At 39.8% G+C, this 23,871-nt stretch overlaps 1 protein-coding gene across 1 annotated transcript in view; it reads left to right on the top strand.

The window, feature by feature from the left end:
• The window catches only part of Igf1r (insulin like growth factor 1 receptor), a 308,645-nt gene that overhangs the window by 143,356 nt on the left and 141,418 nt on the right, over window positions 1–23,871 (top strand). The window lies entirely within an intron of this gene.

The raw sequence follows: 23,871 nt of genomic DNA, 5'->3' as shown, positions 1-23,871 counted from the left end.
AAATTGGCAGAGTAGAATCTGCTCTGATTTCCTCTTGTTTACTGAGGTCTTAATTTGGCAGGGTGAGGTAGAAAGGTGGGGTAGAAGACTGAGGTATATATAATTCTACCCCTTTGTAGGACCAAAGCAGTTAAAAGAAAAAACTCTTTATTCCCTCCCTGTTGTTTTATAAATCCCAGAATTCACTTAATATAAAATACTAGAGTCAGATTGCTCTTCTTGACATCTAGGTTTAAGGTATAATGGCTGACAGGTCTCTTCCCAGCAACCCCCATTTACTTGCTAATCCAAATGAGTATTTAATTGGTAAAGTATTGTAAATGTAGGGAAGATGGAGTCCAAGTCCTCAACTGGTAGCTGCCACTCAGCAAGGAGGGAAGATTACTAGCACCTAAATATGTACCCATTGTTATGTGAATGAAGCATTTCTACAACCTTTTCATTTATTTTGAGAGACCAGACCACCATTAAGTGAGATTTCATAGTTAAAGGTTCACTTTTCAAAATAAAGACAAATTAGCAAAATCTTTCTAATCTTAAAATGTGCTTTTTTATTTGATATATGTTTGGAAAGAGGTTTTTTAAATGAAAATCATCAGTGTGTGGCCATTTTCCTCAAAGAATAAATTCTGATGTGCAATTATTAACTTGGTTACCATTTTTGAGATAATTATGACTGGTCCAAATTATAGGATCTTTTCCCATATATGCACATATACATACATACTTGTACACATTTACATCTTAACTTCAGTTCTTTTTCTTAATATTCCTAAGTGAGCGAGTACAAGGAGGGGAAGCCAAACTCCCAGAGTCCAAATTTTAAATATTATTCCTCCTAATTATTGGTGGCTTCTTTGAATTTACTGTGTTTTCAGTTGTAAAGAGTTTCCAATTGGGAATATTTTTTGCTGATATTCTGTGCATACACAAAACTTCTATTTCTGGCTTATTGGGGGTTGTTATTTTTTTAGGAGTTGACTCCTGTGAAAGTCCAAACACAGGTTTAAGTTCAACAGGCTTTTGAACCGGATGTTTCTGTGTGCCAAAACTCTATAAACACATGTAGTTTGTCCACCATTGTATATCACTGTATTGATTTTTTTCCCCACTTCTGAAAAGTTCTGGTCTGTCTGTTCTCTGTTGATACAAAGGCTGGTCTGTTGCACAGGGTCACTACAAGGAAACCTCTGGAGCATGGATACTGTTAGATATTACTGACGGTAAATCACTCCAAATTCTCTAGTACCCGATCAGAAAATTTCTTTGTCAAAAAGACTACATGTTTATTCAGCAGATTCAGTCTCTCCTTTAGAAAAAGCAAACTTTACAAAATCTGATATTATCAATAAACTTACCCATTTTAAAAGTGCTTTCAAACATTTATAATGAAAGTGGAAGCTTATTATGTTTCAGGGTTTTTGGAGAGCCAGCTTATGTGTAATCAAATGCTTTGTTCCTGTTATCACTGTAGTTTTAAGGCTTAGTTCTGACCTTTAAGTCACAGACTCGAGTTACTCCTGGTTTTAATGGTAGTCAATGTAGTTTTTCTTTAAGAAGAAAAGATACTGTTTTCCTAATGCTTTTGTATACTAAAGCAGGAAGAGATGCTAGTCTGCTAATGTGACAGTTTAGATGTTATTTTGACAGAAATATTAATAAATGTCATATTATCCCTTGCTGAATACTTATAGCATTGTGTGTGTGTGTGTGTGTGTGTGTATTCATAATATTTTATGGAAGAAATATCTTTTGCCTCAAATCCCTTTCACTATGTTGACATCAGTCTGTAATTTACACCCAGAGATCTGCTGAAAGAAAGATTTTATTAATACCTTTTTATTTCAGCAAAGATAAAACTCCAACATAAGGGAGAGTACCCTTGAGTCTTAGGGACCCTTAAAAGTGAAATATTCTGAAATATATGCATTCATACCTTTGCTAGGATTGAAATAGCTTCCCTTTTGCAAAAAGGCACAAAATGAGGGTGATGTAACATAGTAAAATTTGAGTTTTTGAAATGAAGGATGGTACTCAAGGGTGAGGCACCTGATCTTGGTATTTATGTAAGGACCATGACAAGTATCCCCTGCATTCTAATCAAGAAAGGAAATACTGTTTGAAATGGCAGTGTCCTTTGAGTTCAGCTCTGTGACTGAAAGACATTGTCCAACAGCTGTGGGTTTATAAGATATCACATGTGAAATACTTTTCTCCTGCTCTTCTAGAAATAGCAGCCTAGACTTCTACAGTTTTGGATTCATGACTATAGTTTTGGATTTTATTAGATAGCTCTCTAAGGTACTGTTCGTGTGGACATTGATTTCATGCCTCCTATCTGAGATAATTTTCCCTAAAAATGGATGAGTAAATTGGATACGTTCTGTGCTAGAGAGTAGAAGTTGTTCACCATGGTGCGTAGGTTGTTCACATGTGGAAAGGAAAATACCAGAGATAGGAGGAGAACTGTGCCTTCCACACAGCTCAGTTAGCATAATAATTCTCTACAACTGACCTATGACTGTTTTTATTACAAAATGGACTTGAAAATCAGTTAGTAGAGAGATCATCTCTGTACACAAATCATCAGCGTGCTGATTTGTGTACATAAAGTTCCCATTGTCCATGTAAGGTGATCCCAGACATTTTTATGTATAATGACTGAAAACTGCTGTACAAATGCTTTTTGTTATTTTATGTTAAATTAGTAATGAGTTTCAAAATAGAATTTCAGAGCCCTTCACTTTGCAATAGTTTGGAAAACATGTGAAATACCAAGTGGTCTGAATTCATTGTGAGTTCTCTAACTGGAAAATGTGTCCAGTATATCCTTGAAGCCAGATTGCCTCACCTCTAAACCCTCATGGCTTTGGACTTGAGCCTTCAACCTTGTTTTGTAGACTCCAACATTCCTACTGGGTGATGGTGACCTTCTCCCCTGCCTCTTGAGCTTCAACTCGATCACCCCTTTGCATGATTCTCAGTTTGAATCAGAAGGCATGAATTTTCCTTGACCATAGCCTAACTTTTTATCTGCTCAAGGAAGAAGCTGGATATACTAATGTATAAATACCAAGTCATGGGGAAAATTCTTAAGAACATTTAATTCTTAAATTCATAAGCAAAGTAAGTGGGAAAATACAGATTGAATATTATGGCAGTCATAGATTATTTAGGAAATAGCTAAAAGGTAAGTTTTTCTTTAAAGTTCAAAGAAGTAGGGTGAAAGGTTGGGAAAGGAAAAAAAAACTTGGAAAAAATTGTATGCTTATTTTAACTTCATCCTTTAGACTTGGATTAAACAGTCATGTATTTTTGTCTTAAAAGGCATTCACATATATCAGTAAATTAAAAACAATGCACAAATTCTTATATTAGCATTATGATGTGCTTAAAACATTTAACTCTAATAAGCATGCTTTACAGATGCTGTTTCCTGAGAACTGCCACATCTAGAAGAACTGTGCCAAATGTGTAATTTTTTATTGGCCCATGTTTTTTTCCTAGTCATTTGAAGCACCAATGTAATACCACCATTAAGATTTATAATATACATTTAGGATATCTAAAATAATGACAGTACTGGAGTTCAGTGCCTGCAACTCTAGAGTGTGGCTTGCACCCCTCTCAGCCTCAAGGACAGACTGTATGCTCCATCCATAGAGCCTAGCCAGTGGCCCAACACTGAGCATAGATGTGATTCCAGAGCACCAGCAAGTGAAGAAAGAGACAACTCTGTAGGAGAGTGGTCAACCAGTGAAACTGACAGTGTTGACCAGACATTGAGAGGGATGTCCCCCATACTGCATGTGCTGACTGGTTAGACCTTGTATATATGTCTAAGGATCAGAAAGGCAACATAGTGAAAGTGCCTTTAGGGGTGTATGGGAGGATGGTTTGTTTGAAGTCTGTTAGTTTCATGTAAAAGCCCAATTTCCTCACCTTGGGGAAGATTTCAGCCAAATCAAGAGGGTCACTAGCCAAGGATATTGCAGAAATGGGAATTCAATTTGCAAGTCATCTCTTCAACATATGCTTGCTGATCCCCTGACCTGTGGCAGGTGCTTTTCTTGAACTGAGAACCTGTAGGGAACAAGAGACTATAATCCCAGGATCCTGCAGTTTACCTTCTAATGGGAACACTTGTTGATCAGATAGGGTGACTCTGGTCTCTGTGCATACTATGTGCATGGTAACTTATGAGATCCCATGGCTGGTACAGTAGCATCCCCCTTATTCTTATTTATGACTTCCCCTTCTGTAGTTTCAGTTACCCTGGTTCCATTGTAGTCCAAAAATATTAAGTGGAAAAGTACAAATATATACTTATAAACAATAAGTTTTATAAAACTTTATTGTTTATTGTTTATAAAACTTATGAACAATAAGTTTTAAATACATTTTATTAGAATATTGTTATGTGTTTTATTTTACTTATTGTTAACCTCTTACTGTACCTGATTTAAAAGTTAAACTCATACGTATACATGTATAGAAAAAACAATGTACATAGGGTTCAGATGTATGTCTGTGGTTCTAGGCTTCTGGGAAATGTCTTGGAATGTATCTCTTACAGATAAGAGAAGACTACTGTAAGTGGCAGTATTAATCTGGATTTCTCTTAAGCTCTTATTTTATAACATGATTTAATCTACTTAATGATTGTGCCTTTTGTATAATCTCTTTCTGTCATACACCAACACAGAAGTGCATATACACACAAACAGATATAAACTTTACAGGGACAGGGATCTCATTCCTTTTTTTCCTTTCTTTCCTTTTTTTTTTTTTTTTTTTTTAATCCATGTACCCCAAACCCTGAAAACAGAGTCTAGTGCCAACATCTGCAGATGTTTGTCAAATGCAGGTTATTTAACAACACTCTATGAATCTTCTTGGTGTCCTGAGAGTACATCAAGCTCCAGAAACTGGTGCTTGGTGGTCCTGGGGTGTCTTGGGATGTTATGCTTGTTTTCACCTTGTTGGTGGGGTGCTGTTGTCAGAGTTGGTCCCCAGTGTTAATTACTACCCCCTCCCCTGTGCAGGTGACAAAGCTGTCCACAAAGGGTCACATCTGTGGTCCCTGGCTTCCCCAGTTAGGTTAGCAACACCACCAAAGTTGCACCTGCCCATTCAGTAAAAAAGTACTCTTTCCTCTTTGAGGAAGCCACCAGTGCCTGTCCTGCATAGATGATCTTTCTGGAGCCTTGTTGAACACCCCTTGGCTGCAGTTGGAGCCCTGTTGTAGAGCCTCTGTCTCCTAGGCAGCTTGCTAACTGCTTCAAGGCCCAGTCAGGGGGAAGGTAAACCTCACACCCAAGTGTTTGGACAGTTAGCCCCACGTGGTGCTTGTGGGCCCAGTGTAAAGTTGTTCACCTGTGGTGACAGATGTTGAGCTGTTATTTAGTAACTTATTTAGTGACTTTGTTTTCCTTTGAGCACAAGCCATCTCTGGGTTCTGAGTGCTTCCAGCAGGTACAGGTGAAGACCTCATCAGTAGGTGAGGTGTTTTCAGGTATCCAAGGCAGTCTATTGAAAGGGAACCTGCAGGGCTGTGTCACCTAGGGTCAGACAAACCCTCCCAGGCCCTCTTCCAGATCTGTGCTTTTAAAGAATGTCAGTGTATGCAATACCATTTATTCAATAAATATGGACTGAGCATTCTGTTGTACTGACAGAGCCACTGGGGATACAGAGGAGCAAAGCCAAGTTCAGTGGTAGGAACACATCCTGGTGGTAGGAACATATGACAAACTAGTAAATAGACAGCAATAAGTGATATGGAAAAAATAATAATATGGGCCAGCTGCTTGGGGTGGGGTCCTTAGGTTAGACTCTCAAAGAAGACTTTCCAAGGAGGGGGAATTTGCTCTGAGACTACAAAGCCAGAAGGTGTGGGGAAGAGTCTGAGGTGGGAGGATCTCGTGACGGTGTCATGTTCACTCCATAAATATTTGTTGAGCACCTGCTCTGTGCCAGGCACTGTTCTCCATTCCAGGAATATAGTAGTGGACACAAGTTCCTTTGTTAAAGTAGGGAAAGGGATTTGGGGGGCTATGTGGGGTGCGTGACAGGAGGTGAGGCACTCTTTTATTAGGGTGTTCAGAAAAATTCTCTAGTGAGGTGGCATTTAGGCAAAGATGTAAGAGAAAGGGAGAAAGGGCCTTTGGGGTGGAATACAGGAAAGCTGGATATTTGAAAGGCTGTGTGCAGCTCAGAGGCCGTCAGGGTAAGCTGAGGCCAGTTACATAGGACCCTGAACCCATGGTAAGGACTTTGGCTCAGACTTGAGTGGAGATGGCAGGGTTTTAAGCTGCCTTGTGTGGCAACAGAACCATGCTGGCCTCTGTGCTTAGAATAGAGGCAAGGACAGATGTCAAGACACCTTTGAGCTGGGCATAGTGGCATATGCCTGTAATCCCAGTAGCTCTGGAGGCTGAGGCAGGAGGATCTTGAGTTCAGAGCCAACCTCAGCAATTTACTGAGGCCCTGAGCAACTTGGCAACAGCCTGTCTCTAAATAAAATATTTTAAAAGGGTTAGGACGTGGCTCAATGGTTAAGCGCCCCCGGGTTCAATACCAGGTACCAAAAAACAAAAAATGGTGGGAAGAGGCTATGACTCCATCATAGAGCAGAGAAATGAGTCTTAGACCAGGTTGGTGGTGGGATAGTGGTGGAAGCAAAGTCCACATATTCAGGGGCGTGCAGATGGGATGGAGGTAGGAAGGACAAGGTCATGTGCTTGGATTAAGGGGCAGAGGGTGAGGAATCTGAATTTTGGTCTCTGTGTTGAAAGTCAATAGTTTAGGTGACTGTTAATAACAACAACCAATATTTATTGATCACTTATTGTGTATCAACTCTTAAGACAACATCACAAGGTTTGGTTCTGTTTTATACCCATTTTATAAAAGAACAAATAAAGGCACAGAGAGGTTAGCTAAGTAGCCCAAAAACACATTTTGTGAGGGTCAAATTTGATTAAATTTAGTGTATCCTGATATGGCTTTTATTCTTTTTTTCCTACATTTTTTATTGGTGCATTATAGTTGTACATAATGATGGGATTTGTTGTTACATATTCATAAATGCACACAGTTTTACTGTTCTTTGGGGGAAGTTTCCAAGTCTTTGGGTAACCATGCCCACATCCCAGGTTTCAAGAAATATGTTGATGGCTAACAAGGTGTTTAGGAGTGGGGCCAAAGGCTACTTAGGTATTAAATCTCACTAAATCTATATCCATTGTATAATTGATGAACATAATCGAAGATATATTTTCTTTACCTATAAAGTATGTTCACAGTCACAGAAATCCAGAGACTCATAGGCCTCTGAAGGCTCTTTGTAGAAGCTCTCTCAGGATGGCCAGCAGGTCTGAGACAAGTTTTAAAAAAGAAAAAGAAAAGAAAGAAACCAAATTACTGTGGATTCCAGGCTGTGCTCTTTATAAGGCTTGGCATAATTTCTATGAGACATGTTTATTTTGATCTCAGCTTGTTATCTTGACGATTTTGCCTTTGAAGAGATTATAGAATTACTGCAATTTAATCATGGACCATGTATTACACAAGATTCATTTGGTATCTCCACATTATTTTCTTCTTTGACTCTTAGTCCCTGGGCAAATGTGGGAGGAAGTGACCTACAGGGGGCGGGGTTGGGGGGAGTAAAGAATGTGGTAGAAAAGTGTTCACCCAAGGAGGGGACTAGGGTTAACATCCCTGTGTTCTGGGACTATGAATGCCTGGTCTCCAGTACTGCCCAGAAGGGTGGGGTGGTGGTATTAAAGTTAAACTTTCCTGGAAATGTGGCAGGCTTTTCCACAAGAGTCTGAGAATCTATTTTTGTTTTGCTAGAGTTAAGAGAGGAACAGCTAATAGGTCTGGTCATCTTATCTCTGAAGAGGGTTTATATCTCCATTCACCAGAAGCCTGTTCTGGTATTAGAACAAGAATAGTTTTATTCCTTTCTTCCCCTCCTGTGTTCTGTTCCTATGTCATTCTCTCATTAAAACCATTAAATTAGAACACGCTGCTGTTTTCAGGCCCTATTTAGATAAAGAATGTGGAGTGAAAAACTGGGGTAGTCTGTCATTGATCATAGTGATTTCTGAGCTTCCTCAGGGCTTGGTACTTCACACAGTTTGTTGTGTTGCAAAAAACCAGCCTCTCTGGGACTTGGAAGGGGTAAAAGATGCCTGACTGGGAGAGCAGCCAAGGAAAAACGGACTGGCCTATAAAGAACTTTTGCCTGAATGCAGCATAGTAAGTGTTGTTTTGTTGGGAAAAATGAGTTAAAGTTGTTTCTTATCTCCTAAGATTTCTAGCAGGCTATATAAATTTTGGGTGTATCAATTCAGAAGCAACCAATTAAAAAAAAAAAACCTCCATGCCTTTTGGAAATGTGATGCTACCACCAGCCCTGTTTGGGAGTCTTTAATAAGTTGGCAGGCCCTGTTTAACCAACAAAGTAAAAACCTTTTTGATTTTTTAAAAAAATAAAATGACAGGGAGGGGAAAGATACATGGAGTGTGACTCAGCAGATAGGAATTCCTTTAATAACATGCTGGGTGTTAGCATTAGAACCACCACTTACAAGCAGCTCTGCAAAATGCCCTCCTGGACTCCTGTTCGGGTTAAAAGACCAGATGACGAGGAGAAATCTCAGTAGACCTCCCCAGAGGAGGCAAACTGGTGGTGCTATCTCTGCACTTCTCTTTGTTTGAGTTATTTTCACTCTGTCTTGGAAAATACAGATACAAATCCAGTCCCGGTTCCTGCAGCTGCTGTGGCTTTTTATGAATGAGGCCCAGAAGGGGGAGGAGAGGGCTTGCATTACACCAGCCGTTGGGTAATACATTTCATTCATTCCCAGCCATCTAGCCCAGGCTTTATTTTAAAGGATATCATTCATTTTTGGCAATTCAGTTTAGACTTTTTTTTCTCCCACTCTGTGTGACTGTCAGTAAGTTCAAACACTAAGCATGTGTGTGTATTCATTTTTGCTTTCTTCATGTTTGCTCATTTAGTTAGATGTTGTTAGAGAGTTGAACCCAGAGAAGGCAAAGCTTTGTCATTCCTGGGGATCTTTTTTACTTCTTCCACCTAAGAGATGGGGTCCCTCTGCCCAATCCTCAGACCTCAGGGAGTCTGTGAGAGTGCAGTGCCTGAGGCCAGGTGAACTTGTACCTGAGCCCTGCCCAGGTCTGAATCAGCCAGCTTCCAGCTCTGTACTCTTGTCTTGGCCCCCTGTCCTGTGGAGGGCAGTTTTTTATTTGTGGCACTTGAGACCCATTGTTTTAGTCACCAAAATCTGAATTGGAAGCTGTGTGACAGTGCTGTTCCTCTCCCTGCTACTGCTTCCTGCTGGGGACAGAACAAAGAGGGCCAGCATTGTCTTGGGCATAAATGAGCCTCTATCAAAACAAACACCCAGAGAGAGGGGCAGCCTGGTTACAGCTGCCTGTGCAAACAGACCTTATTCCTCACAAAGAGGGCTTTCAGGCCCGGAAGAGGCCCTTCCTTGATGACCATCCTGTGCATGGAGAGATACCACCCCCCATTTAAAGCACAGCAGACTCCAAACCCACTGGCTGTTCTTACTACCCTGGAACAATGACTTTGCCTATCAGAAATACTGGGGTCATATCCTTGAGCACTTTTTTTATTTTTTTATTTTTTTTTTATTTTTTGAGAGAAAAGCATTCCCCTGAGGGGAATATAAGGAGTATAATTGTTTTCAAGTTCTACCAAAGAGCTTAAGCGCTCCCTCTTATAAGGTAGACACTGAGAATACACTTAGAGGGGATGACCCTTGGTGTTCCTGCAACTTTTAAATGGCATGACCACTACTGCTCCTCTACTGCTAGCAGAGAATAGGTGCTTTAAGAGGCCTAATGCCTAATTACCACAGACAAAGCTTATCCAGATGGTGATGAACTGAGCTTATTTGCTGACCATGTTTTGATGTTACATAAACACACCTGGTAATGACCCAGAGCACCGTGTCTCAGCAAGGGCATATGCACTCACCACTGCACACCAAAGTCACTTTCTTTATGGCCCTGGTTTTTCTCCTGTGCCAGGGTCACATGGGTCTCAAGACCATGATACTGTTCTTAGGTATGGTAAATTTGAGCTGCATCTCTGACCATAGAAGAAAAGGGAGAGTTAATTGTCATTTCATTGCAGTAACACCAAAAGAATAATAGTTTGAGAGAGAAGACTTAAGACGACTTAGGAGCTGTGAAGAGCTAGTCTTGGGTCCTGATTGTCTAGTCATCCTCTTTGGAAAACAGCCAATGTAATGCTGCTATGACCAGTGTCTTAAGAGTATGAATTAAAGGAACATGGTGTTTGTTAACACTCGTGTGCCATGGTAGCTTGTATTAGAAGTGCTGGGTGCCACAAGAAATCAAACACATGCTTGGAAGTAGCTTGGCAATGCCAATTTTATTTCTGTTCAAGGATGTGCTGCTGAACAAAATCTGGCAAGCAAGCACACCTGGGCAGGCAGTCTGCTTGTTTTTAATCCCTAATGCAGAACTGTCCCTTGCTGTGATAGGAGTAACTCAGATTGCAATCTACGTGATTGGCAAATTTTAAAATTTGCTACCATGCAGCAAAAGGAAAATCTATAATTAAAATGGCTATGATTGGATCTTATATCCCAGTTAAGACTAAATACTGTATTTTGAAAATGGACACTAGACTTTCTATTTCTCACACTTGAGCCTTGAAATCTGGTTGGGACCCTAACTGGAAAAAAAAAAAAAAAGTCATAGTGAGCTGGTACTGGCTGTGGCTGATAGTTCTAAGATAAGATTCTAGCACGAGTCTTAGTACTGACAATGGCAAACCACTTAAATCCACCAGTCTAGGCCCTGGGGAGATCACTGGAGGACTTTAGGACATAAGAACAGAGGAGGCTGGAGAGAGTTGAGGTCAGAAATTTTAAAAAGGGCTATGCAAAAGACCTCTACCTAGACTAAGGTCATGAAGCATTTCCCCTGTACTTTCTTCTAGTAGTTTTTATAGTTGCAAATCTTAGTCATTAATTCTTTAATGTATTTTGAATTGATTTTTGTATATGGTGACATAGGGGCTAATTTCATTCATCTGCATGTAAATGTCTAGTTTTCCCATTACCTTATTTTGAAGAGACTATTCTTTTTCCACTATGTGTTCTTTGTGCTTTTGTTAAAAATCAGTTGGCTTTTAAGAGTGTGGGTGTATTTCTGAGCTTTATGTTCTGCTTCTGGTCTGTATATTGGTTTTATGTGAGTACCATGCTGTTTTGGTTACTATCGGCTTGTAGTGTATCTTGAAGTCAGGACATATGATGCTTCCAGCTTTGTTGTTTTTGCTTGAGATTCCTTTGATTATTCAAGAACTTTTGGGAGAGGGCTAAAAGATTAGTGAGCAAAACATTTGTAAATGGGGAAAGGACATATGAGGAGCTTAACGTGTAGAATTGAGTGAGCAGAGCACTAGGAGACAGAACCATTAAACTGCAAGACTTTGAGTTGCATTGTCCAGTGATGAAATTGTCAGCAAAGGCAGGACAACTGTAGGCAATTTCTGAAAGATTGATAGAAATGGAAGGGAGTGGGGGATGAAGCACAGTTGAGGACTTGAGGAAATTTGGGGTTTTCATTTGGTTTGGCATGAGATCAAGAGTGTCACAGCTGGGGTTGGGGATGTATATCAGTGGTGGAGTGCTTGCCTAGCGTGTGAAAGACCCTAAGGGTTCAATCCCCCAGCTCCACACACACAAAAAAAGAATGCCACAACTGTTAAGACCAAGAAGAGCTTTAGAGATATTTTGACCAGTAGCAATTTTGTGGAGCAAAGAGTATGCAGGCTTTGCACTTAGCTCCATGGAAAACAAGGGCTTCTTGAATGTTAATTCACTTCGAAAGCCTGTGTCTGGTTGCAGTTAAAATTGCTGTGTACATGCAAACATCTACACGTGGGTTTCACTTCTCTGACATTATTGAAACATTTTTTTTCTTGAGTTGAAGCTTCTCAAAGCATAAGGTATTTAAATTTTTCCTCTTATTATCGATTGACAGCACTTCACTATCTTTAATAATGGATCATTTTCTTGGTAACCCACGGCACTAGTAAGAAACCTGCCCTAAGAATCTGTTGACTTGCAGAACATTGATTTTCCTTAAATGAAATAACTTCCAACATCTGTGCATGTTTATATTTAATGAGTTATGTGTATCCTTTTCATATCCTGGCATCATGAATGCTGATTTTAGGCTCTTTCAGTAAACTAGGTACCTGTGTAAGTCAATGATTTCTTTGAAGCTCAGAGGACTTTTGTGATTGCTTTTAAGCTGGCATCAGGTTCTAAATGTTTCTTGGTTGAGACACTAGACTTCTCTCAGATACAAGGAGCATTACTATAAACACATACTCAGATATGAACTGCAGATGGGAGGTAATTACAGTTAATAGTTTTAAGCACTTTTGTTTACATCGTTTTCTGTTTCTCTCATATTAGTGGTCTTAAGTGAGTCAGTCCTCCCTAAGAATTTTTGGTTCCTTCTTCTTAGTTTCCTACACATATCTCTTTATGTTTTCCTAGATGGGAATTTTACTAATGAAAATGAAAAGCAAATGTAATATGTAACATTCTATTTGTAATTGTTTCCATTTTAGGTTGACACTGAGCTAATGATTTTTTAATTGTAGCTGACTTGAAACACAATGTAAAAGTGGTTTCCTGCTGGGTTTTTTTCCCCCCACTTTCTTTCTTTCTTTTTTTCAAAGCTGGATTCGGTAACTCTACAGTAATTAAAAATATACAGATCCCAGTAATGTACTTATATTCAACAGTCATGAGCTTACGGGGCAGTGCTCCTCTTTAATCATTGGATGGGGTGTAAGTACACTAAGGAAATGAGCATCCTGTTTCATACACTTATTACGTTATTATTTATGTAGCAAAATTTTTGCTTCCTGTTCTGCTTATAAAGGAGATCTTTTCTTTATCTCTAGAATGCCATAAAATGCCTCGGTGGAGTATTATCATAACATTTTGCAAGGCACTCCCATTTCTGGGTAGTGCTGCAGTGTAGCTAGTACCCTGAAGACTGGTTTAGGATTAAGGTAAGGCCTAAGTAGAAGGGAAGAAAAAGAACATGCCTTTTCTTTTATAAAGAATCGTAGTTTGTTTGTTGATTTAGTTTTGAAACTGTGTAGGATGTCGATGCACTCCAGGGCAAGTATACCGGAATGGGGGGAAGAAGGGTATGCACACAGCCCCTGAATTTAATTGTGGTGTGAATTAGGAAGGAGAGTAGTAGTGTAGACACTCAGAAAATTTTTGCTATCCTGTTTATTGGAAAATACAGTGAGCTGCACAGACTTTTAAAAGAAATGGTTGATTCTCACAGATAAGAAATATAGGATAATTATTTGTCAAAGTTTAGAATTACCATTATATTCAAGGGTATTCTTTTTGGTTTTTTTTTTTTTTTGGGGGGGGGGAGTGGGTACCAGGGATTGAATGCAGGGGCATTTAACCACTGAGCCACATCCCCAACCCTATTTTGTATTTTATTTAGGGACAGGGTCTCACTGAGTTGCTTGGCGCCCCACTCTTGCTGAGGATCCTCCTGCCTCACCTTCCTAAGCTGCTTGGATCAGAGACATGCACCACCTTGTCCAACTGTGGTTGTTTTTTAATTTAAGATTAGAATTTAGATGTTAGATGACCTAAATCTTGAAATAATAGTGGATCATTATGGGAAAATCTTGAAAGTAGAATTCAATATGAAGACATTCCCGTTTAAATTTTACACTGCCAGAGTTGGCATGCTAAGCAGTTGAGTTAAAAAATGACTTCTGATAGGTTTCATTCTGTCCCTCATCCTCACCCCACTACCTGCAAAAGCTGTTTTCCACTTTAGATGGAGTATTCCTCCTTGTTCACAGAGCTATTTCTCTGGGATTGTTTGCCCTGAAGTGTGTACCCATTCACCCCTGAGTTTGGGCAAAGCTACAAGACCAAGCTTTTCACATCGTGTGCTCATTTTAGTGTGTTTCATAATCATCACTTCCCAGAAGGTGCCAGTGTGTTCATGTGTATATTTTCTTGTGCATGAGAGAGTCAGAGTCCCTGAGAGCAGAGCACTTGGTGTCTGCCCACCATCTTCTGCATCCCTGAAATGCAGCCCCTTCATCTGCTTTGGTCATATTTTGGGGTAGTAACTCCAGAAAAGTCAAGAAGAAGTATGTTTTGCTTGTTTTATTTAGTTAAATCTTTACTCTTGGTCCTTAAACCTTAAAATAAAATCCTAAAGCAGCTCTGATAAGTTATTACAATAAACTTTCGTAAAATCACATTAAGAACTCTGAACTATTTCTACTCATAAAACTCCTGACACCAAATCTGTGGGCTTTTCCATACCAATATCCAGTCCTCCAACCTTATAATCTGATTCAGTTTTGACACTAGCCACTGGAAGACATCCTCAGATTCTGCAGGTCTAAGGCTCAATCCCCCAAGAGAGGGGGAGAGTTGCAGAGGCAGTTAGAAGCAGTGGGGGTGCTGACATTTGTATTGACCTGCCTACAAAGTCCTGAGTTTGTAGTCAGTCTCTACTTTCAGGTTTGATCATTTGCTAGAATGGCTCACAAAACTCTGGAAAACACTTAACAGCTTTGGGTGGTTTAATAAGAAGGAATAACTCAAGAATAACCAAGTGAAGAGACATATAGGGCAGAGATACAGGATGATATGGAGCTTCTTTGCAGAAGTGTTAAAGAAGGTAGGAGTTCAGTTGTGAGACCATGTCCATCTGCTAAACCTGCCAATGTACTGTGAGTTCGATGTGATGCCCAACCTGAAGGGGGTTCACTGTCAACTGACCACCTCACTTGTCTTCTGCCATTTCTGCTGGTGTCTTCAGGCTTAAAGAGCCTCTCCTCTCGTCCCCTTCAACGATTTCTTCATAGGAACTTTAAAAAAGATTAATCCTACCTGAACAGTAAGAGCCTCTTTCTGTAATTAGTATTTGTGGGAATAAATATGAAATAAATACTTTTTAATAGGTGTCACCAGGACACCTATGGAAATTTTCTCACAATGTTTTCAGTATTATTAAAAGAAAAGCTGACTCCCAGAGGTATCTTTTTCCTAGTCCTTACTGCAGATGCTTGTTGAAAGCCAGGAGCAGCACTGTGACCAGAAAAGTCCATTCTCTGGTATTAGTAAAAGATTAGCAAGCATGTGTATGCCAGCATTAGGGCCAGGCATTGCAAATATTGGGGTAGTAGCCCCCCACCCCGCACCAAGAGTGATATGTTCTAAGACCCCCAGTAGATGACTGAAACCATTGAGAGCACCAAACCCTATATGTACTATGTCTTTCCTATACATACATGCTTACAATAAAGTTTAATTCATAAATTAGATGCAATAAGATTAAAAACCATAACTACAAATGAAACAGTTATAATAATATACTATAATAAAATTGCCAGCATCTTTCCTTGCACTTTGTAGCCATTATTAATTAAAATAAGGATTATTTGAACACTAGTTCTTTCATGGCAGTCAATATGAAAACCTAGATGGATGCTAACAGGTGGTTAGTGTATATGGAGTGGATCCACTGGACAGGGGGATGATTCACTTGGAGCAGGAGATCTAGTCATGTTATTCGGAATGGCACACAATTTTAAACTTGGGAATTTCTTATTTTTGGACTTTTCAACTTAATATTTCCTTGCCATAATTGACCACAGGGACTTAAAACCATGGAAAGTGAACCATGAATAGGAGTTTTAGGGCACAGCAGAACCTAAACCTGATGTGATCATTAATGTAATGTAGATTGACAAATGCACAGCATATAATGGGATGCTTTCTAGGCACTGAAGTCAGAACTGCCCTCCTCATCCCAGGCCCTCCTTAGCTCATGGCCCTAGGTATGGCTCACAATTATTCTATAAAATGCTTTGTTATTTGTAGCATGATGGGATTTCTACAAATACGGATGACTAGGAAGTAGTTGTTATGTTTTTAAGCCTTTGAAAACATTAATCATAAAGCTTATGTTCCTCTAAGTAGGGTGTTGAAAGCATACTGCATCCTGGATGTATTAACAGATGAACTAAATCTTGTGCACATGTGACACTCACACTCTTTGTCCCTTGGGACTTTTCTTTGCCAGTATGTTGGTAATAACCACATAAGTTCAGGCAGCTTTCTAGATACTTTTCTTGTGCAGCATTGACTGATGCAGTGCTTCATGATACCTGAAGCATTTAGTTTGTTATTGAGCTTGGTAGAGTCAAATTTAGATGCCCAGTATGAATTCAGATATGAACACATTCTCTAAGATAAGTTGGGGGGCCAAGAGTATCTACTTTGCTGCCAAATGGGTTCCTGTCCTGGCTCTGTCACTGTTGGGGATTCATCTCCCCTATGCCTACCTGCCCCTCAACACACACGCACTTCTCTGTCATGAGCTGGGCAGCTTTCTTCTTCTGGGCTCTTCCCTGGAAAGTTATGCCTTACCTTGAGCCCAGAGCAATGGAGTGTGCCATCTATGGGCTCAGACCTCTGAAACCTTGAGTCACAAATAAGCTTTCCTTCCTCTAAATAGTTTTTATCAGTTATTTTGATTACAGTGATACAGAAGCTGACTAACACAATAGTAAAGAATCATCTTTCTACGTGGTGGCCATCTTTGCTCTAGTCAGTATCTTCATTGCCATGGATGCATGCACTGTCCGTTTGCTTTTCTTCTTTATATCAGTACCATTTTCTGTGATTGACACAATGTAAGTTTAAAGAAAAATAATGGTAGCTTATTATTAGTAGTACCTTGCAAAATTTTGTTTGTGAATTTATCCTGAATAATTGACCCACAGGCTCAAATACACATTGCCTTGTAATTGGAAAATTCTCTAAGAATGGTTCCAGTGAACATTAGTTTTTGAAGAACAAGGTACCATTTTTATATGGTAATGAAGTTGCACCTGCAAATATATATTGTTTAAGACAGCTTGGCATGGGAAAGAATAGTGTTCAGGTATTAGGGAAATCTCCTCACAGGGTGAGGAGCTTAGAACAACCAAAGGTAAAGTCATTTGTTGTAAGATATATTATCATTAAAAACAACAAATTTTAGGATATCAGTCAGCATCCAATTAAATACCAACATTTATTTATTCAAAACCTAAACTTGAAAGACTTATATTTTCCCTTATCAATATTTTAATCACTTTCCAAAATATGTTTCCAGCTTTGGGATAAATTGTAAATTATTATTTCACATTGGTTTTTAATATTGGCTGTGCAGTGGTTTTGCATTGAAAGAACTGTGGGTAAAAGGATAATTATTCAGCTTCTTGGGATTACTCTGTATACCTATGTGTGTTAGTCAACTTTCTGTTACTGTAATAAAATACCTGAGATGACCAATTTATTAAGAGAGAAAGTTTGTTCTAGCTTACTGATTTAGAGATTTCAATCCATGGTTGGTTGACCCTATTGCTCTTGGTGAGGCAGCACATCATGGTGGGAGCCTATAGTGAGGCAAAGCTGCTCACCTCCTGGCTGGGATGTAAAAGGTTCCACCACCTTCCAATAGTGCCACACTGGGTGCCAAGTCATTAATACATGGGTCATTGATAGTCAAGATCTAAACTATGGCACTATGTCACCATTAACACATAGGAACTTAAAGTGCAAATAAATTTAATATGTGTTCATTGAGAAGACACTGTAGGCATCATGTTTTTGTTTTAGCCATAAAGACAACTATGACATTGTCCTCACCCTTGTGTTGCTTATAGTTCCAAGTCCTTGCAGGGACTCTAAGGCAGGTAGGTCTGGGAAGATTCCTATTATTATTTCAAATAAGAAGCTTCTCAAGATCCTCACTTATCCTGACTATTCCAGCCCCTCAAGGTACCAGGCATCTCTGAGATTGTTTTATCTGTGACTCGTTGACTTTTCTTTGAGGGGAGCCCCTTCCCCTGACTGTTCCTTGCAGGAAATGGAGACAGGGGCAGCCTTAGGGTGACACAGGAATTCTCTAGTCTAGCTAGCAGTACTCCAGCACATTGATGACTTGAGGACCTCCTATTGGAAGCTTGAATTTGCCTTTCCTAGGGCATCCAAGATTAGACTCCATTAGCTTAGGGTCTTAGGAGCCTGGAAGGGCTTGCTTCTGCTAGTTGAGTCTGGGAGAGGAGCCATGAAAGCCATGTGAGCTCTGCTGCCTCCCAAGTGCTACTGGCTCAAAGGCTTGCCTGGTGCCAGGACTCAGGGCATTAAGAGTGTTGCCTGACCTGCCGGGCAAGAAACATGAACCACTGCGGTGACCTGGCACTGAATGAGTAGGCCCTTTAACTGCCATTTTTTTCCTTCCATGTTTTTATAAAGCCGCTGAGTAGACATCAGATTATAAATCCTGTGCAAATAGTCTTACAAGTTTCTGGATTCAACCTCAGAGGAAACTAGTTTGGATTTTGAGGAATACTTAAAAACAATGTTTGTAGATTGTTTTCCAGTACAAAGTTCTACACAAAGTCTGTGCTATGAGATCCACCAGCATCCATGCAGCCCTCATTGAGTATCTGCAGGAGTCATGCTGCCAGTGCATTCCCACCCCCCATCCTAATTGCTAAAATTAATTCCCATGTGTGTGTTCTCTTAGTGTGACAAAAACCCGTTACCCCTACCATGGGGTCCAGGTAGGCTTCTGAGAGGGGCATACAGTTCAGACACAGGGTTTGGTGTGAGTTCAGTAGGGTATTCCATCCTGAGAGACAGCAAGCTGACCCAAACAGATCCTTACTTTGGGAAATGAAGGTAGAACATGGGGAAAATGCTGAACCATTGCAATGGTGCACATGAAGCTGTTACATGCCCAAATTTGGGAAGTGGAGTCTAGCATACCCGGCCTTGGAGTAGAAGGCATAGGGTGGGTGTGGTCTTCTACATGTCCGAGAGAACTCTCAGGTCCTTTCACCATTGCATTATGCTTATATCATCATCATCATTATTCAGTGCTCTCTGCCTTCCTTGAGGGTCAGTATCTATGTTGGTTGTTTGCTGAGAATCTGCATTAGATCAGCTCTGTACTTGATTCTGTTTGCCCAGTTTCTATGCCTAGTGAAGCTAGTACTCATATATTTGAGATACTATTCTCCACCTTGCCCTCATTTTAATACCCTGCTATTTTAAAGTGATGAAGGTGGAGGGGGGTTATGTTTGTCTCTTTGGATACATTAATCTTGGGGAAAGCAATACTTTTTTTTAGCACTTGTACATATATATATAGTCATCCCTTTATAGATTTTTTTTTTTTTTTTCCTTACAGATGGGCATCTCTTTTTCTCTCTCTTTCGTGGTACTGGGGAATGAATAGTCTACTACTAAGCTACATCCCCAGCCTTTTTATTTTTTGAGACAGGGTCTCAAGTTGCTGAGGCTATCCTCAAACTTTTGATCCTCCTGCCTCAGCCTCCTGAATAGCTGGGTGTGTGCTACTGCAAGTGGCCAAGGAGCTCTCTTTAAAATGATTTTAAGTGATTTTCTCAAGTGTAATCCAAGAATTGGCCCATGCTGCCAAATCTGTTTTTTGTCAATAAAGTTTTATTGAGACAAAGTCACACACACATTTGCTTACATGAGGTTTATGACTCTTTTCACATTACAGTGGTGGAGTTGAGTCATTAGGACACCACAGACAGCAAGACCGGCAAAGGCTTTTATTGAAAAGGTTTTCCAAACTTTGGTATATCTCTTAGAGGGCTGATGAGTTTCCACTTAAATGCCTTTGTGTGCAAGAAACTTATTATCTTACAAGGCATTTTGCTCCATTTCAGACAGCTTTGAATGTTAGAAAATACTCTTTATAGAAGCAAACAAAACCCTTCTTCCTTATAACTTGTTTATTGTTGGGTCTTTTTGTATCCTATGACCCATAGAAAAGAAATATGTCTTCAAGGTAATTTACCCTTTCAAGTATTTGAGAATTTCTAATCTGTACCCTCTAAATATCTCCTCCTCCAGATTAGTTTCTAGTTCATAGTTACCTTTCCTTATTGTAGAGTTTTTAATCTCCACTTGATAAAGTCTGTTAAACTCCTCTCTCAGTCATATCCCTGAAAATTGAAAAATCACCCATGAGGGACATAACCATAGAAATCATAACAGGATTCAGGTTTAGATATGCAGTGTCCCCCAAAAGCCCATGTGTAAGATAATGCAGGAAATGTTCAGAGATGGGGTTGGGTTGGGGTTGTGACTCAGTGGTAGAGTACTCGCTTAGCATGCAGGAGGCCCTGGGTTCCATCCTCAGCACCACGTAAATATAAAATAAAATAAAGGTATTGTGTTCACCTACAACCAAAAAAAAAAGAAAACAAATTTTAAAAAAAGAGATGTTCAGAGATTAAATGATTAGATTATGAAAGGTATGACTTAATTAGATTAATCCACTGGGTGGTAATGTAGGCAGATAAGATGTGACTAGAAGAAGTACATTACTGGGGACATGTCTTTGGGATTTTTTTGTTGTTGTTGTCCTTGGTGAACAGATCTCTCTGCTTCCTGACTGTCCTGTCTCAAGCTGCCTCTTTCCACCACACCCTTCCCCCATGATGTTCTGTGTCATCTTGGACCCAAAGCTTAGGAGTCCCCTGATCATGGGCTGAATCTCTGAAACTGTGAGACAGAATAAACTTTACCCCCTCTAATTGTCAGGTCTTTTGATGCCAGCAATGAAAAAGCTGACTAAAACAAGTACTATTTACCACCCTTACTTGGATGCTGTCACTCTTGGAATGAAGCTGAAGATTATATTTTCTTTCTCAGGTCCTCATAGGCTGCTGAGTTATTGAACATGAACCAGGAAAACGCTTTGAAATCTTTGTTCCTCTGAGTTGTTGGCTGTGTCACCACTGTATTATACTTACTTTTTTGGGCAGGGGGTGGTACTAGGGATCCATCTTAAGGGTCTCTTACTTGGCCTCCTGCATTCTAGGTAAGTACTGTACCACTGAGTTACATTCCCAACCCCATTGTTATTATTGATAAAACTTTAAAAACATTTTATTGAATGAGATTTGGGCCATCCTTCCAGACTTGATCTTTGCATGTCATATTTTATCTAGCTAATTTACCCTTGCTCTCAGCTGTTTTGTTGGTTACGTGCACACACATTCCTGTTTGAGGCATTGTCTTTGGGCTGACTACTAGGATAGCCCAAAGATATCCAAGTATCAGCTCAAAGGTAGCTTGACCCTACCTAGTCAAAGTGCCTTTTCAAGTGCCTTGAAATGCTCAGTTGAGACCATTATTCCATGACCTTATGCCCGCAGACCCACTTCCTTTCTCTTACACTGTTCTAGTAGTCTTTAGCACAAAAACTTGTTTAAGTGGCTTCTCCAGTAGGGCGGGTGAATTGGGAGCATCTGTTCAGGTGTTCTCATTATCTCTCTAGCTTGGGCTATGGAAGTTTCAACCTAATTGATTTGTGCTATTGTTCTGTATTAATCTCACCTTTTTAATTTCTGTGCTTCTGATGGTTTGACATCTTGGGGCCTTGCTGAATTCCTTGATAGTAAGTGAGCATCCTCTTCATATATTAAATCAATCCAGAGCCTATATCCATACCAGCTACTTTACTGGGGTCTCAAACTCAAGACCAATATTCTTCTGACCTAATTTCCCCAATGTCAAATAGCAGACAATTAGAGATAGCCCCAACCCCAGAGCCTGCCAGAATAATTCCAAATAGCCAATCCTAAGTCTGCTTACCCTGCCCCATTTGTTCTGTTCTAGTCAATTTTGTGTACTGTACTGAATACTTAACACAGGCTACATTTATAAAGTAAAGTTTAGCTCACGATTTGGAGGCTCAAAGTCCAAACAGCACAGTGCAAGTTCAGACAAGAGACAACCTCGTGGCAGATGGCAATGGTGAGTGTGTATGAGAGCAAACCCAACCAGTGTCTGAGTTGAGCTTCATCACAGGTGAAGCTCATGATTGTGGATTGCTTTCCTCTCTAGATAGTCTACTGTAGAAGCCAAGATTAAACTTTAAAATATACTTGAGTTTAAGTTATTCCTTCTGGCATGAATGATAAATCACTTCAGAATAACACTGTACCATGCTGCCAACTGTCCTTTTTATGCCCCGTGTAGCACTGCTCTCTATAGCCTTATATGGTTTGTTTACATGACTTTAAAAACAAAAGTGTATGTGCTTGCAAGATGACTTTCTGGGGCCTATTAGTGTCTTGGCCACGTGGAACTACATTTCATTTCAATTAGAAGAGTGCAACAGAAGTGAACTGTAGAAGGATCATAAAACGGGGGGAAAGAGCCCTCTTTTTTCACTTTGTTAATAGAAATATTATAGCTGTACCTGTTGTGGGGGTGGACTCAAACCTAAAATTCTCAAAAAGAATCTAATACTTTGTATTTTAAACACCAAAGGTTATGTTTGTCATGTAGTAGCTGAAAAGGGATAAGACTTCATTCAGCCCATTCTTTTTTAACCAGGAAACATTAGTATATTTTTTAAAAAATGTGCTTTCATTTTTACTCTGATTCTGAGACTATTATGAAGATACAGATTTAAATCCAGGCCTGGGCATGGTGGGGCACACCTGGAATCTCAGCAACTTGGAAGGATGAGGCAGGAGGATTACAAGTTTGAGGCCAGCCTCAGTAATTTAGTGAGGCCCTCAGCAACTTCACGAGACCCTATTTCAAAATTTAAAAAAATAGAAAGGACTGGGGATGGTACTCATTGGTAAAGCACCCCAGGGTTCAAACTTCAGTACTTTAAAAAAAAAAAAAAAAATCAGGAACATTTTCAAACATTTCATTTAATTATTACTTTTCATTACATTTCATTTAATTATTAATTATTAATTAAATAATTAAATAATTATTTAATTATTTTAATTAAAATCAGTTTGAAATTTAATAAAATGTTTAACAGCTTAAATTGGATTTGAATCTTGGAGCCAACCAGTCTTTGATGAAAGAAGAGATTTCTGGATGGGGTCAAAAGACAACTGAAAAACTGGGGAATAATAGCTGTTCTCTTGAGTGGGAGTCATTCCTTTTCCTCATAGTAGCAGCCCCTTCCTGTTACTTTCCTAATGGAATTGCTGCCATAAAGTGGTTGAAGAAACAAGGAAGGGGGACTCATACCCATCTCCCTGCAGTGGGTGAGGCCTGGCCTGTGAAAGCAGCTCTTTGTGTGTGCTGGGCTAGGCTCATGGCAGGCAGGGCACAATCAGACTATTGTTTGTTTGGGAAAAGCTATGGCATCCTACTGCAATTATTTATGGAAGAAAATATTTGATGTTTTTGGAAGAGGATGGATGTGGGGGGATGAGGGAGGGAGAGAGGCTAGGCTTACCTCTTGTCCTGTCTACTCTTGGTAGATAAGACAGGGACAGTATCATTTGAAGTAGAAAATTTTGTGTGACTCTATGTTGGAGTGTTTGGGACAGAGAAATCCAAAGCATTCCCAGTTTTGGTCCAAGTAACAAGGGAGGAGATGACTTTACTCTGCCTGGGGTTGATATCAGGTAGTCTGTTTGTCATAGCCTTCCAGTCCTTCATACTTTTTGATGTTTTCTTGGTATGTTGCCCACACCCTGCTTCCACCCTGGATGAGGTCTGAACCTCTTACATTCACAGTTATTAATGAGAATGATAAAATAGGAGAATGGTCCCCTCCCACCCCTTCAGAGTCCACGTTTGTGATAGTCAGCTTTCCGTCACTATAACAAATACCTGAGATAATCAGGTTATCAAGAGAAAAGGTTTATTTTGGCTCATAGATGTGGAGGTTCCAGTCCATGAT

This window comes from Sciurus carolinensis, chromosome 2 (assembly GCF_902686445.1).
Source record: "Sciurus carolinensis chromosome 2, mSciCar1.2, whole genome shotgun sequence".
Classification (NCBI taxonomy): Eukaryota; Metazoa; Chordata; class Mammalia; order Rodentia; family Sciuridae; genus Sciurus; species Sciurus carolinensis.
The sequence above is the reverse complement of the archived record's forward strand: the minus strand, read 5'-3'. Positions and strand labels throughout refer to the sequence as shown.